Source organism: Hyaena hyaena, unplaced genomic scaffold (genome assembly GCF_003009895.1).
Source record: "Hyaena hyaena isolate Hyena2069 unplaced genomic scaffold, ASM300989v1 scaffold_228, whole genome shotgun sequence".
NCBI classification, from domain to species: Eukaryota; Metazoa; Chordata; class Mammalia; order Carnivora; family Hyaenidae; genus Hyaena; species Hyaena hyaena.
In genome coordinates, this window is record NW_024080860.1 from 330,467 (window position 1) to 342,987 (window position 12,521).

The following is a 12,521-nucleotide window of genomic DNA, read 5'->3' on the forward strand; positions in this document are numbered from 1 at the left end:
GCGGTTCGTGGGTTCGAGCCCCGCGTCGGGCTCTGTGCTGACTGCCAGTTCAGAGCCTGGAGCCTGTTTCAGAGTCTGTGACTCCCTCTCTCTCTGCCCCTCCTCCACTCCTGCTCTTTCTCTCTCAAAAATAAAACATTTAAAAAAAAAAAAAAAGAGGGAGATCAAAGGGGTGCCAGAGGGTTGGGAAGAAATCAAGAGCTTCCAGCCTGGAAATTCAGGGAAGAGCCTAAGAGGGAAACGCCTGCTGGATTTGACTGCCTAGCGGGTCAGGGTGAGATGGCGGGAAGGCAGTGGGCTGGGGAATGACTGGCAGCGAGAGTGAAGTCAGCCAGTGGAGACCGCACCCTTGAGGAAGGTCAGCCAGGAAGGAACACGGTCCTAGCCGACCTTCCTCAAGGGAAGGTGAGGAGAAGGGCACAGGATGGACAGAAGGACCCAAGGACAGTGTGGGTGTGGTGGGAAGGCCCGGTGCATTTACGTGAGGACCGAGACCAAGCTGTGGGGTGCACTGCAGGCCTCAGGGCCAGAGCCCAGACAGGGCATCTCCCGCCTCGGCCCCCCGGAGGGAGCCAGGCCCCAGCCCTGGGGGGAACCAAGTGTAGGCAGACAGCTGACTCCAAGGCTTCTACTGGATTTGTCCCACAGCAGCACCCCCCCAACAGAAGGGAGATTTCGAGGGAACCCCAGGGCCAGTGCGCAGGCATCTCACTGCCCGACACTGTATGTCGGGAAGAACTGCTCTGGAGAAGAGCCCCAGTTCTGGCTCTTGCTGATCTCACTCGTCTTAATGAGTGGCTGTCCCTCTACCCCACCTACTGACTTGACAAATTTTGTTGAATTCACACAATTTATATTGGATGTTGCAAGGACAGGGAAAGGTTTTATTTATTTACAGCGAAAACACGTGTAACATAATTCTCTCTCTAAAACAGAAAAACCCATAAAGTACACAAAGCAATCTCTATCTGTATTTACCCAGGGACATTAACAGCCGGAAGGGGGGCTGAGACTGGGAATAAAGCCAAGGACTAATTCCATTAAAAAAAAAAATAAGAAAGAAAAAGAAGAAAAGAAACTGCCTTAAAAAATAGCATTTTTCTACTTGTCAGTAGCTGCACTTTCCCTCCTCCGTGTATGAAAACGTGAAACAGAAAACAGCACCTGTGAAAACACACTTCGGCAGCGCCAGGCAGAGATGAGGCAATGGCCCAGGGCTGTGGAATTCCAGCCCTGACTTCCAGGCAGGTCCCTGCAATACCGTCTGCGCTGGGCAGTTCTTTCCCGAAAGCCCCCACCCCCACTGACGACAGAGAACTCCAGCGGCCTGGCTCCTCTTGTTTGTGGTTTAGTCGGAGAACCTAGGAATCAAGCACAGCAGTGAGGAACGCGACAGACCTCCATTGCCCCACGCCGAGCAGCCATCAGCTGCAGGGGCCACTGGTGGTCACAGTCACACATCAGAGGGAGCCAGAGCCGGTCCCGGGTCTGCGGTGACGACCAGATGGGCCCGGGGAACAGACGTCATGGCTGTACGGCCCCTACTGGATGGGTTCTGGGAAATGGGAACCGATTAGCGTGGTGGCCCGGAAACCTCAAATCACGAACATGGGACAGTCTCTGGAAATCAGAGCAGAAAGGACCCTGACTTCATCCAGGTCAACTTCATTTTCCAGATGAAGTCCCAAAAAAGACTAATTTCTGAATGCAGGTAGAGCTTTATTCATTAGAATTTCCCAACTGTTCCATAAGGAGTAGCACTTCCTGAGCCATTGAAAGATGTGGAAAGCACCCCAAGAGTCCATTACAGAAGCAGCTGCTTCTCAGTGGGATACCACAGAAGTCCTGAAGCACAAACCGGGCATTGCGTGAGCCACCAGGAGGTCACCACACAAAGCCTGGACAGAGCCTCCCCCAGGCAGCTCCGCGGCACCACCAGAGAGACAGGGAGGAGGTTTATCCAGAAACAGAAGACCATGGTTCAACTCCTGGGTGCCACTACTTCCGCTCTGCGCTCCTCTCCTTCCTCACCTACGGACGGTGCACAGTAACGTGTACCTCACCGAGCTGGTACGAGTGTGACAGTTATCTGAAGGAGAGCACGTGACGAATGCCGTTTTAACAACTACTGATGGTTCTGCAGCCTTTGCCCACCATCCCTCCTCCCCGACCCCCTGGTGCCAAACCCTGGCCCCAGAGCTGTTGAATGCGGGTACACAGAGGGCTGGTGTGAGCAAGGATCCTGCCTTCATTCCCTTCAAGCAGAACAGCAGCTTCTGAGGGGAGGAGAAGCCCGCCTGGGACGCTCCCCCTGGGGCAGGAGGGGGAAGGCCAACGTTTCCTCCTCCAACTGTCCATCTCATTTAAGTCTATGAAGAGCGCATTTTGTGCCTATAAATACTACAGCACTCTGCTCATTAAAAGCTCTTGTTGGCTGGCCTTTATCACAAATTACAGAAAAACATGGCACCCATAAAACGAGGACACAAACTGTGAGATCATGACCTGGGCTAAGTCAGACAGTTAACTGACTGAGTCACTCAGGCGCTCCTATTTATTTATTTTTAAAAGAGAGGGAGAGAGCAAGCACATGCTCAAGTAGGGGAGGCACAGAGAGAAGGAGAGAGAGAATCCCAAGCAGGCTCTGCACAGTTAGCACAAAGCCTATGTGGGGCTCAAACCCAAGAACTGGGAGATCTTGACTTGAGCCAAAACCAAGAGTCAGACACTTAACTGACTGAGCCACCCAGGCACCTAAATTTGAATTTTATTCAAATTTAGACGTTTGAATAAAAAAATAAAGATCTATATCCCACTTCAAATTAAAAGTTTATCAAAAATAAACTGCCAACTGGGGCGCCTGGGTGGCTTAGTCGGTTGGGCGTCCGACTTTCGCTTAGGTCATGATCTCGTGGTTCGTGGGTTCGGGCCCCTCGTCGGGCTCTGTGCTGACTGCCAGCTCAGAGCCTGGAGCCTGTTTCAGTCTGTGACTCCCTCTCTCTCTGACCCTCCCCTGCTCACGCTGTCTCTCTCTCTCTCCTAGAAATAAATAATAAAAAAAAACATTAAAAAAAAAACCTGCCAATGGTTTAGAACCCTAAACATAAAAAAAGAACTATAAAAATACTAGAGGGAAACAAGACATTACTTGCTGGTTAAGGAGAAACATAAAGAGACAATGAACAAATGAGAAGGTGCTTAACTCCCGTAGTAATGGAGGAAACACAAATTAAACATGAAGCAGGTATGAGGAGGCCCCTCCCTCAGGTAGTCTCACTCCCCTCTACCCCCAACTCTGTTCAAGAGCAACAGGAGCACCCACATACCAGCCCTTGGGGCCTGGGTAAAACTGACGGCCTGAGCCCGGCCAGCCTGCTGGGAGCCCTTCTATCTGCAAGCTTGCGCCCGGGCTCCCCACACCCCTCTTCATGGGACTCTCGGGCTCTCCTATTGCTTTCTTCCCAAGTCCCAAAGTCCCCCCACACTCTTCCCTCTCAAAATCGAAGCTGTTAATCTGCGAGGAGGAACAAATTTAGTTCCCTTTTACCTCAACTTCTACTTAGTTTCAAGGTCTTTCATTATACAATGTCCCAGAGATGCGTTTTCTTAAGAAAAGAACTGTTCTTTTGTGTGCCAGGACCTCTACAGCTCTCCCAGAGCAACCAATTAAAAATGCACGGTATTTCTATCCCTGCCACACCAAAGATTCCATATTATAAACCATAACAGCAGGTCAGAGGGTAAAACAAAACCAAAAAAGCTTATCTTTGTGATGGGAAGGCATCTGATACCAGTCACTCCTGATAAGAGTTTTTCATAAAAACATGTCCTTAATGTGATAAAAAGAAGAGCATCGCAACCAGAAGCCCACATCATGCTTAACAGCTGAGGGCGGGAGTTCTGTCACAGCCACAAAAGACATGGATGCTCAGGGTTGCCACCACAATTCAACACTGTTCTGGAAGCAGTGGCCCACCACATGTGCTTAGATGGGCTCTGAGTAAAATATGAAATGTAAATGGCAGCAATATTAGAAGACAGAATTTCCATTACTTGTATATAATGATCACATACCTAGATACCCAGGGAAGCCACTGCCAACTCATGTAACTGACAGAACTATCAAAAAACTAAAAAATTTACAAAAGCGTTTGGTAACATAGAAATAGGCAAGATTTATAGAAAGGACACCTGACTCTATAAACATGTGGAAAGATACTTGGTCAGGGACATACTAATTCTAATAATGAGATCTCATTTCAGATGTAGCAAACTGGCAAAGATTAAAATGTATGACAATATAAATGATAGCAAAGCTATGGAACAGAATCTCTCAGGTGCTACCAAAGGGGACGTGAATTGGTATAGCCACTTGAGTGACTAACTTAGCAATACCTAGTTCAGTTGCAGATATACAGGTCATAACCCAAGGACACATTTAAATAAGGGTCACAGAAAGCTCAGGTATGGGGACAGTAACTATATTATAACTTCCTATCTGTTACTGTTAAAAATGTTGTAATACCTCCTAGGATGGAATGCTACTCAAATCATTTTTTCAAAATGAGGTAGCTCTTGGGACACCTGGGTGGCTTAGTTGGTTAAGCATCCAACTTCGGCTCAGGTCACCATCTCACAGTTTGGGAGTTTGAGCCCCGCATCAGCGGGGAACCTGGTTGGATGTCTCTTTCCCTCTCTCTGCCCCTTCCCCACTTGAGCACATGAGCTCTCAAAATAGTTAAAACTTAAAAAAAAAAAAAAAAAAAGAGGTAGTTCTTTGAGTGCTAACTTAATTTTTTTAATGTTTTATTTATTTTTGAGAGACAGACAGCATGAGCAGGGGAGGGTCAGAGAGAGAGGGAGACACAGAATCCGAAGACAGGCTCTGTCACAGCACAGAGCCCGACGTGGGGCTCGAACCCACAAACCATGAGATCATGACCTGAGCTGAAGCCGGATGATCAACCAATGGAGCCCCCCAGGCGTCCCTTGTGAGTGCTAACTTAGAGATCACCCAAAATGTATTTAAATTTTATTTATTTTAAGTAATCTCTACACTAAATGTGGGGCTTGAACTCATGACACAGAGGATCAAGAGTTGCATGCTCTTCTGACTGAGCCAGCCGGACGGCCCCTGAAATGTATTTAAATGCGTATTACAGTACAAAATACATAATTCTATTAGTGGGGAAGACTGCATATACACCCACATTCTCAAATATTCACAAAAAACCCTTCAGGAAGGATACATATAAAATGTCAACAGTGTACCTCTGGAGAGTGGGCTTGGGAACTGGGAACTTTTACTTCTCAGCCTTTAAAAAACCCCCTATAAGCATGTAGCATTTTCATAATTTAAATTTTAATACACAAAGCTGCGGGGGTGGGGTGGGCAGAGGAAGCAGCACACAGAACACTGATATGGTCAGATGGGTAATGCATACGCGCCGAGGTCGGCATGCCATCATTGCTACCTTTAAATAGGCTTGAAAATTTCCGTAACAAAAAGCTTAATAATCGACTGAAAAACAAAACAAAACAAAAACCTGTCTCAATCTAGTCCGTGTCCCGTGCAGTGACTTTAGACATAAATCCTGTGATCAATATTCATTCAGTGCAAATGTGTTCCCAGGAACGGATGGTAGAGAGAACCGGCATGATCAGATTCTAGGATTTTAGGAGGTGCAGGTAATTGAATTTTCACATTGGAACCAGTAAAAAGTAACACTTGAGCACAAATGAAAAGATACCAAAATAGAAAAGTTCACATTTTGCAAATCAAATCTTGCAGCACACGGAGACGCAGGCAGAGGAAAAGGTCAGAGTGTCTCCAGGGCTCATGGGAAGATAAGCCCCGAGACTGACGAAGACAAAAGCGGCCCCACTGAGACAGGGGACTCAGGCCACGTTCCAGCAGGCAGACGCCCGCTGAATATATTCATATTCAGCGCTTCCGAGGAGCGCACAGCCAGGTCTGGGGAAAAGGCAGTCAATGTGAAACAGAGTCTCAAGCGAGGATACGATCAGGGTCTACAATAGCGGCACACAATGGTGAGCGGTAATCAGAGAAGAGTGTGAAAGTGTAACAGAGGAGCCCGGGAGGTGATGTAATCCTGGAGGCCGGAGCTGGAGGCTGCAGAGCCCAGGATGTGGAGGCTGGAGGCGGGAGTCCAAAGCCCTGGGGCTGGGCAGGGTGAGCAGGGTTCCCACGGCGTCAGGTGCCAGCCCCACCCTGTCTCCCTGGCCTGTCCCACAGCACTTCCGTCTAGTGCCGCACAGGGAAGCAGAGCGAAGGGTCTGCCTTGAGTGGCATCTGTGGGAAACCTCTGCAATGGTGGCTCCCTCTTCAAGATCCCAGCCGACGCACAAACTGTACATAAAGGTGAAGATTCGAAGACGCTCCTCGAAGCTGTTTACCTGGTTCTTTGTCCAAACGTGTTACTCAGCCAATCGGAAGAACCTAGTCTGGGTAGTTCAGGTACTTCCAGTGGGGGGAGAATAATCTTAGAAGGAGCTTGAGCCCATTCATACTCCATGACATGCGGATCTGGCCTAGAAGGTCCTCCAATCCGCCGCTCCCGCCCCCGCCACCCGGCCAGGTGGCTGTTCAAAGCGGACACTCACTGCTGGGCCCTCCTCCACCCCTGCTTCTCTGGCTCCAGGCCCCTTGGCCTCCCTGGTGGTCCTCGGCTCAGCAATGTGCCCCTTCCCTGGGCTGCAGTCCTGTCCTTCGCACTGCCGGCGGGAGTCGGGCCATACCAGGGTGTTCCCCACCTGCTGGGAACCCTCTCAAGCTCTGAGTGGTCCCCCCAAGCCCACCCTTCCCAGGCTCACACTGAACCAGAGGACACCCCAGACCCCTTGGCCCAGGGCTCACAGCGCAGCCCTGCTGCACAGCGGATGACAGTGGTCAGAGCTTAAGGCTGTCAGCCACCATGGTGCCAAGGTGAAGGCAACAGGGCACGTGTTCCAAAGGGTAAGAAGTGCCACCCAACTGCCGCCTTTGTTTCAAAGCAAGGTTTATATCATGTAACCTCTGAGGTTTCTAGTTACCATCCAACCACTCTCCTCTCACAAAAGGGTCTGGAGAAAGGCCTGTGTGGCCGTGGCCCACACACCAGCTGCACCCACATCACCTGGGAACGTTAGAAACCTAAAATCTCAGGCCCCACTGCCCTGCAGAGTCAGAACCTCTGGGAGCCGCGCTCACACTCTACCTTCTCACTCCTGCCCACTCTGCACCTTGTTCCCACTTCTCCAGTGCTGCCCGGGTCACCGTGAGCTGCCCCTGGCGAATCCAATGAACATTCTTCAGCTGTGGCCTTTGGAGTCCTCTGTGCTACTGCATTTGACCCTGCTGGTTACTCTTTGAAATCCAAGCCCCTAGACGGTCTGCACCTTTTCTGGGGTCAGAGGCCCCTCTGAGAAGCCGACGGCAGGCATGGACTCTGGGGATACACACAACTATTTGTGGGTGTGTGGATGCCCTGACGCCCACCATGGACTCCCGCTTAAACCTCCTGTTCTACTTTGCTGGTTTTCACAGTGGCTCGTTCTCCTGCTTCCTGCCCTGTCTTCTCAGCTCCACGCTGGTGCCCCAGGGTCCGACCTTGGCCACTGTCTTCCTCTTTCTACACCTCCTCCCGGGTGACCTCATTCCCATTCCTGGGCCTGCTGCCCTGCAGACACTCGTGGCTGCCACCTGCTGTCCAGCCCTCCAGCTGTCTGCTAGCCACCCCACTACATGTCCTGCACTCACCTCACATTCCTCAAGCCCCAAACAAAAGAGCCCTATCCTAAAACTCCTTCTGTTACTAATCCTTCCATGGACCCAGTTATCAGAGCTGGAAATCTGCGCATCGTTCTTGAGTCCTTCCCCCGCTGCAACAACAAACTATGATTCTTGCTAGCAAAAGCAGCCCCTGAATTTCTACTCTCTCCACTCACCCCGTACCTGCATTCAGGCCCTCATCTGCTGGCTGGGAGGTTGGCTGTGGCAGTCTCCCGGCCCCAATCTTTCCCCCTGATTGCCATGATTCCCCCAGCCACCAGAAGGAATTACTACAAGAGAGGAAAAGATTCCAAAGAAGGCTGTTAACGATGACCTTATTTGGGATCCAAGGACTAAGTGGAGAGCATTTAGGATGTAGGATTGAGTTATTGTAAAGACACGGTAGCTCCCCAGCAGTCGTTATAAATGCACCCCCAAAGATGTCCATGTCTTAACATCCAGAACCTCACACGATGCTACCGTTAGAGTGGCAAGGAGAACTTGACCATTCAGTTAAGGATCCTGAGATGGGAGATTAACCTGGATTACTTGGGGTGGACCCAGCACATTCAGAAGGATCCTTGCAAAGAAGAGGCAGGAGGGTCAGAGGAAGAAAAGAGAACAGGACAGAAGCAGAGGGGAGGGAAGGACAGGGAGAGATGTTCGTGGCGGGGGGAGACTGAAGATGCTATGCTGCTGGCTTTGAAGATGAAAGAAGGGGCCGCTAGCCAAGGAATGCAAGCAGCCTATACAGGCCATTCGTTCTAGCGGCAATAGGAACACAGAGGAATTTGCTTACCCTCACGGATATCACAAACTCACTTACCCCCTGCCCCAGAAAAGAAAACCACACACACACACACACACACACACACACACACACACACACACACACACACAAAACAAGCCCTATGATAGGATGATAGGTCAGGATGCCAATAAGAACGGTAGAGAAAAGGCCTGCATCTGTCTTTCACAGCCTTTCTGGTTCCAACTGTGACAATGACATTGTGGATGTGGTCATAACAGGGCAGACCGTGTCCTCTGTGCTAGATGTGACTGTTGCTCCGTCCCTTTGTCTATCAGATTTGAAAACCCTTCTCTGGGTTCCTGAAACTCTGGGGCTCGTTCCGGTTCCTCCTGGCATCACCCCAGCTTTGCAGCTGCTCTGCGGAACCCTGAGGAGGGCAGCCAGGAAAACCAGCTGAGACGGTCTACCTTCTCCCTCAGGCGTCCCCAGGCACAAAGACGCTTGATGTTCATTCCTTACTGCTTAGCCTCTCTCTTTCCGTTATGTGCGCCTGTACCCTGGTTCACCGAGATCAGCATCTGGTGATTACATATGCCTGCAGGCAGCGTTTAGGAACCTGATTACAAACCCAAGAAACTAAAACAGACTAAGCCAACATCTGACGGAATCTCAGGAAATAAACACACAGTGACCCTACGGATCCGATCACTTCACCCTACACATGCTGCAACGGAAGCCCCGAGAGGTTCAAGGACTTTGAGACGGTCAGAGCAAGGGAGTGAAGATGGAGAAGCCAACTTTCCCACTTCTCAATGCTGCAGTGAATGGTAAAGGGCACTTCCATAATTGCGGATTTTGGAAATTAGAAAAAGGAACCTAGTGATCTCCTGAAATTTAAGTAACTAGCCCTCACTGATACCTCACCCACAGAGAGCACAGAATGGACTGAAGTAAACCTTAGTAGGAAGCAGGTTTCAGGCCCATTACAGCTGCCAAGAGAGGATGTGAAGAGGGGTGAAAGGGCCAAAGAAACCCTGCCAGGGGAAATGCTTTCCCAGGCAGGCGTGGAATGAAAAGGTGCCAACCCGAGTGGAGTTATTTATAGTCACACAACAAAGGGATGACTTCAGTAATCCCTCCTGAGCTGGGAGAAAAGGCATTTCACAGATATTCAAAAGATCAAGGGACTGTGTCTAACAGTTTGCCTGAAAAACGACAAGGCCCTCATCTGACAAGGGAGTGCCTGCCTGGCCCGGTTACCCTAGGGAAAATACAACTACATTTTGAGGAGAGGAAAAAAAAAAGTTGGAGATTTAGAGAAAAAAAAAGTGTAGACTCAGAGGGATAAAGTCAAAAGAATTAATAATATATAAAATTACAAAAATACCTTTAAAGAGTTATTATTTGTTTAGTCTCAGACATGTCTAACTGGAGGCATGAAACACCTTTACAGGCTCAAGCGTAGATTAGTGAGTTTCTTCTTAATCTCTTCGGGAAGAGGGGGATCAATGAGATTCCCCATCTAGATCCAGTCACATACTGGATATGGGGGAAATGCTGATTTGCTCCTAGGGTTTCCTGGCAACGGACTAGCCCGGCCGGACACAGGAAGGCTATTTTGGAACAAGGGAACCCCTGACCCCAGAGGACACCTCTAGCTTCTGTGGCGGCACCAGGCACTGTGGGGCCTGCTGCTTTAGGGCTCACTTCAGGCCAACGCTCTGAAGCAGGACTCAATCTCAGAATTTCAGCCAACGGGAATGTACTCTCTGCAGCACGGCCTTTATTTCCACCTGAGGCTCCTGGGATCTGCTCTGGCTTCCCAGAAAACATTTTTTTTTTTTTTTTTTTAAGTCTGTTAAGATACTCTTTCCCTGAGGCTGGCCACACAACATGGCTCAATCCTCTTAATTCTACAGCTCAAAGGCTTCGGCTTAAGTATGGAAAGCAGAGAAAAAGGAAGAAATTCTTAAACATCTAAGTGAGGGAGAAAAATCCACGGGCACCCGGTGGCAACACTCCAGCTGAAGAAGGCTGCTGAATATATTTAAAGCTTCAGATATCATCTGGGGTTTAGATTTCAAATCCAACGAAAATGGTCACAGTTGTTTACACATAAGCACAAAGACCTCCACAGGGAAAGGGTCTAATTCTCTGGGCTTCATGCCTTTCCCAATCTGCAAAGTGGAAACAATCATTTCTCCCTCAGGAATGCTGGAAAGATGAATGGGTTTGCGAACAGACCTACATTAGTGCTCGGACTCTAGGAAGAACTGTTGAAAACCCTTCACTTGGGGCACTCCCACTCGCTCATGACGGTGCTTGGCTTTACTCCCAAAGGTCAGACAGAAGCATAACATGAATTCCAAAAACCGTACAGAAACAGCGACTCGTGTTAACTATGTCAATAGGCAAACCAGCTGGAAGAATACTTCAAGTTACATAACATTTAATTAACAGCCTTCACATCAAAAAGGGCTTTTACAGATCAACTATAGAGACCCAAAAGAAGAACGGGCAAAGGAGATCAAAAATCAGTTCTCGTTAACAATAGAGATAGTCAATTAAATCCATTAAAAGCCACTCGATGTACAGATTAAGATGATGTGGCACTTGTGTCCACTATTTCAGCCAGAAAAATCCACCCGAGGAAAAAAATTAGGGGGAAGTTCCTGTAAGAGCTGGAACCCAATGTAAAGCACCTTCCTTCTGGTATTTAAGGGTCCCAAAGCATTTTGGTTGGTTCTCACCTGCTCAGGCATAAGAGTGAGTGAGTGGATACCCTCCCTGGGTATACAGAACTTTTTTTTTTCCTTTAAGTTTATCTATCTTGAGAAAGACCGAGACAGCATGAGTGGGGGAGGCGCAGAGAGAGGAGGAGAGAGAGAATCCCAAGCAGGCTCCACGCTGTCAGCCCAGAGCCTGACACAGGCCTCAAACTCATGAACCATAAGATCGTGATCTGAGCTGAACACGAGAGTCTGACACTTAACCGACCGAACTAACCAGGCGCCCCTGACAGAATTCCTGATCAGTTTTCTTTACTGCTATGTTCTTAAATATGAACAGGCAACCAAGAAAACAACTATTTGTGTAAAGTCTGCAACATGGAACATGGAAAAGAAAAAGATCAAAGCAAATAAGCAGAAAAATAAACATGTCAGAGAACAAAAGAAAATGTGCAAGAATGGTCCTGATCTTTTCGAGGTATGTAAGGAAATGGGAAATCCTTGTGAATGAAACAACAGCATTACTGGGGTCCACTTCAAATTACCCTGACAGTGCTGGGGTGGGGAGGAAATGGCCGGGGCGGGGTGTCACAGATTTAAACACTGGCTCTATGCTGACACTGTTAAACCTGAATGCTGAGGGGCGCCTGGGTGGCTCAGTCACAGACTGCGGCTTAGGTCATGATCTCATGGTTCATGGGTTCGAGCCCTGCGTCGGGCTCTGTGCTGACAGCCAGCTCAGAGCCTGGAGCCTGCTTCAGATTCTGTTTCCCAATCTCTCTGACCCTCCCCTGCTCACGATGTCTCTCTCTCTCAGAAATAAATAAAAACATTAAAAAATTTTTTAAAAAACCTGCATGCTGAATACATGGGGGATCCTATTATTTCCTCTACTGTCTAAGTTTGAGACTTTTTCATAACACAAAGGTGGAAGGGGAGAGGGAGACCATAAAAGAGGTAAATCTGAAAAGATCTCATGGTTTCAAATATTTGATTGCTGAAATGAAAAAAGCCAACAGGAGAAAGTTGTAAATAAGGTATGTTTCCCCAGGGAGTGAGGGAGGAAGAGAGACAGTTTTACAGAAACATAAAGGTAAAGCTCAGTCGGTTAAGCGTCCAACTTTGGCTCAGGTCATGATCTCATGGTTCGTGAGTTTGAGCCCCACATCGGGCTCTGTGCTGACAGCTCAGGGTCTGGAGCCTGCTTCAGATTCTGTGTCTCAGTCTCACTCTCTGCCCCTCCCCTGCTCATACTCTGTCTCTCTCTCTC

The 12,521-nt window shown here is 48.8% G+C and overlaps 1 protein-coding gene across 3 annotated transcripts in view; it reads right to left on the reverse strand.

Annotated features, from left to right (window-relative positions):
• Window positions 1-856: 856 nt before the first annotated feature.
• Window positions 857-12,521, reverse strand: part of FKBP6 (FKBP prolyl isomerase family member 6 (inactive)) — a 32,903-nt gene continuing 21,238 nt past the window's right edge. Inside the window, exon 9 of one of the 3 annotated variants that reach the window (XM_039243460.1) lies at window positions 857-1,361. The gene's annotated coding sequence lies outside the window, so the exon portion shown is untranslated. The other 2 variants (XM_039243457.1, XM_039243459.1) reach the window with 2 other exon arrangements.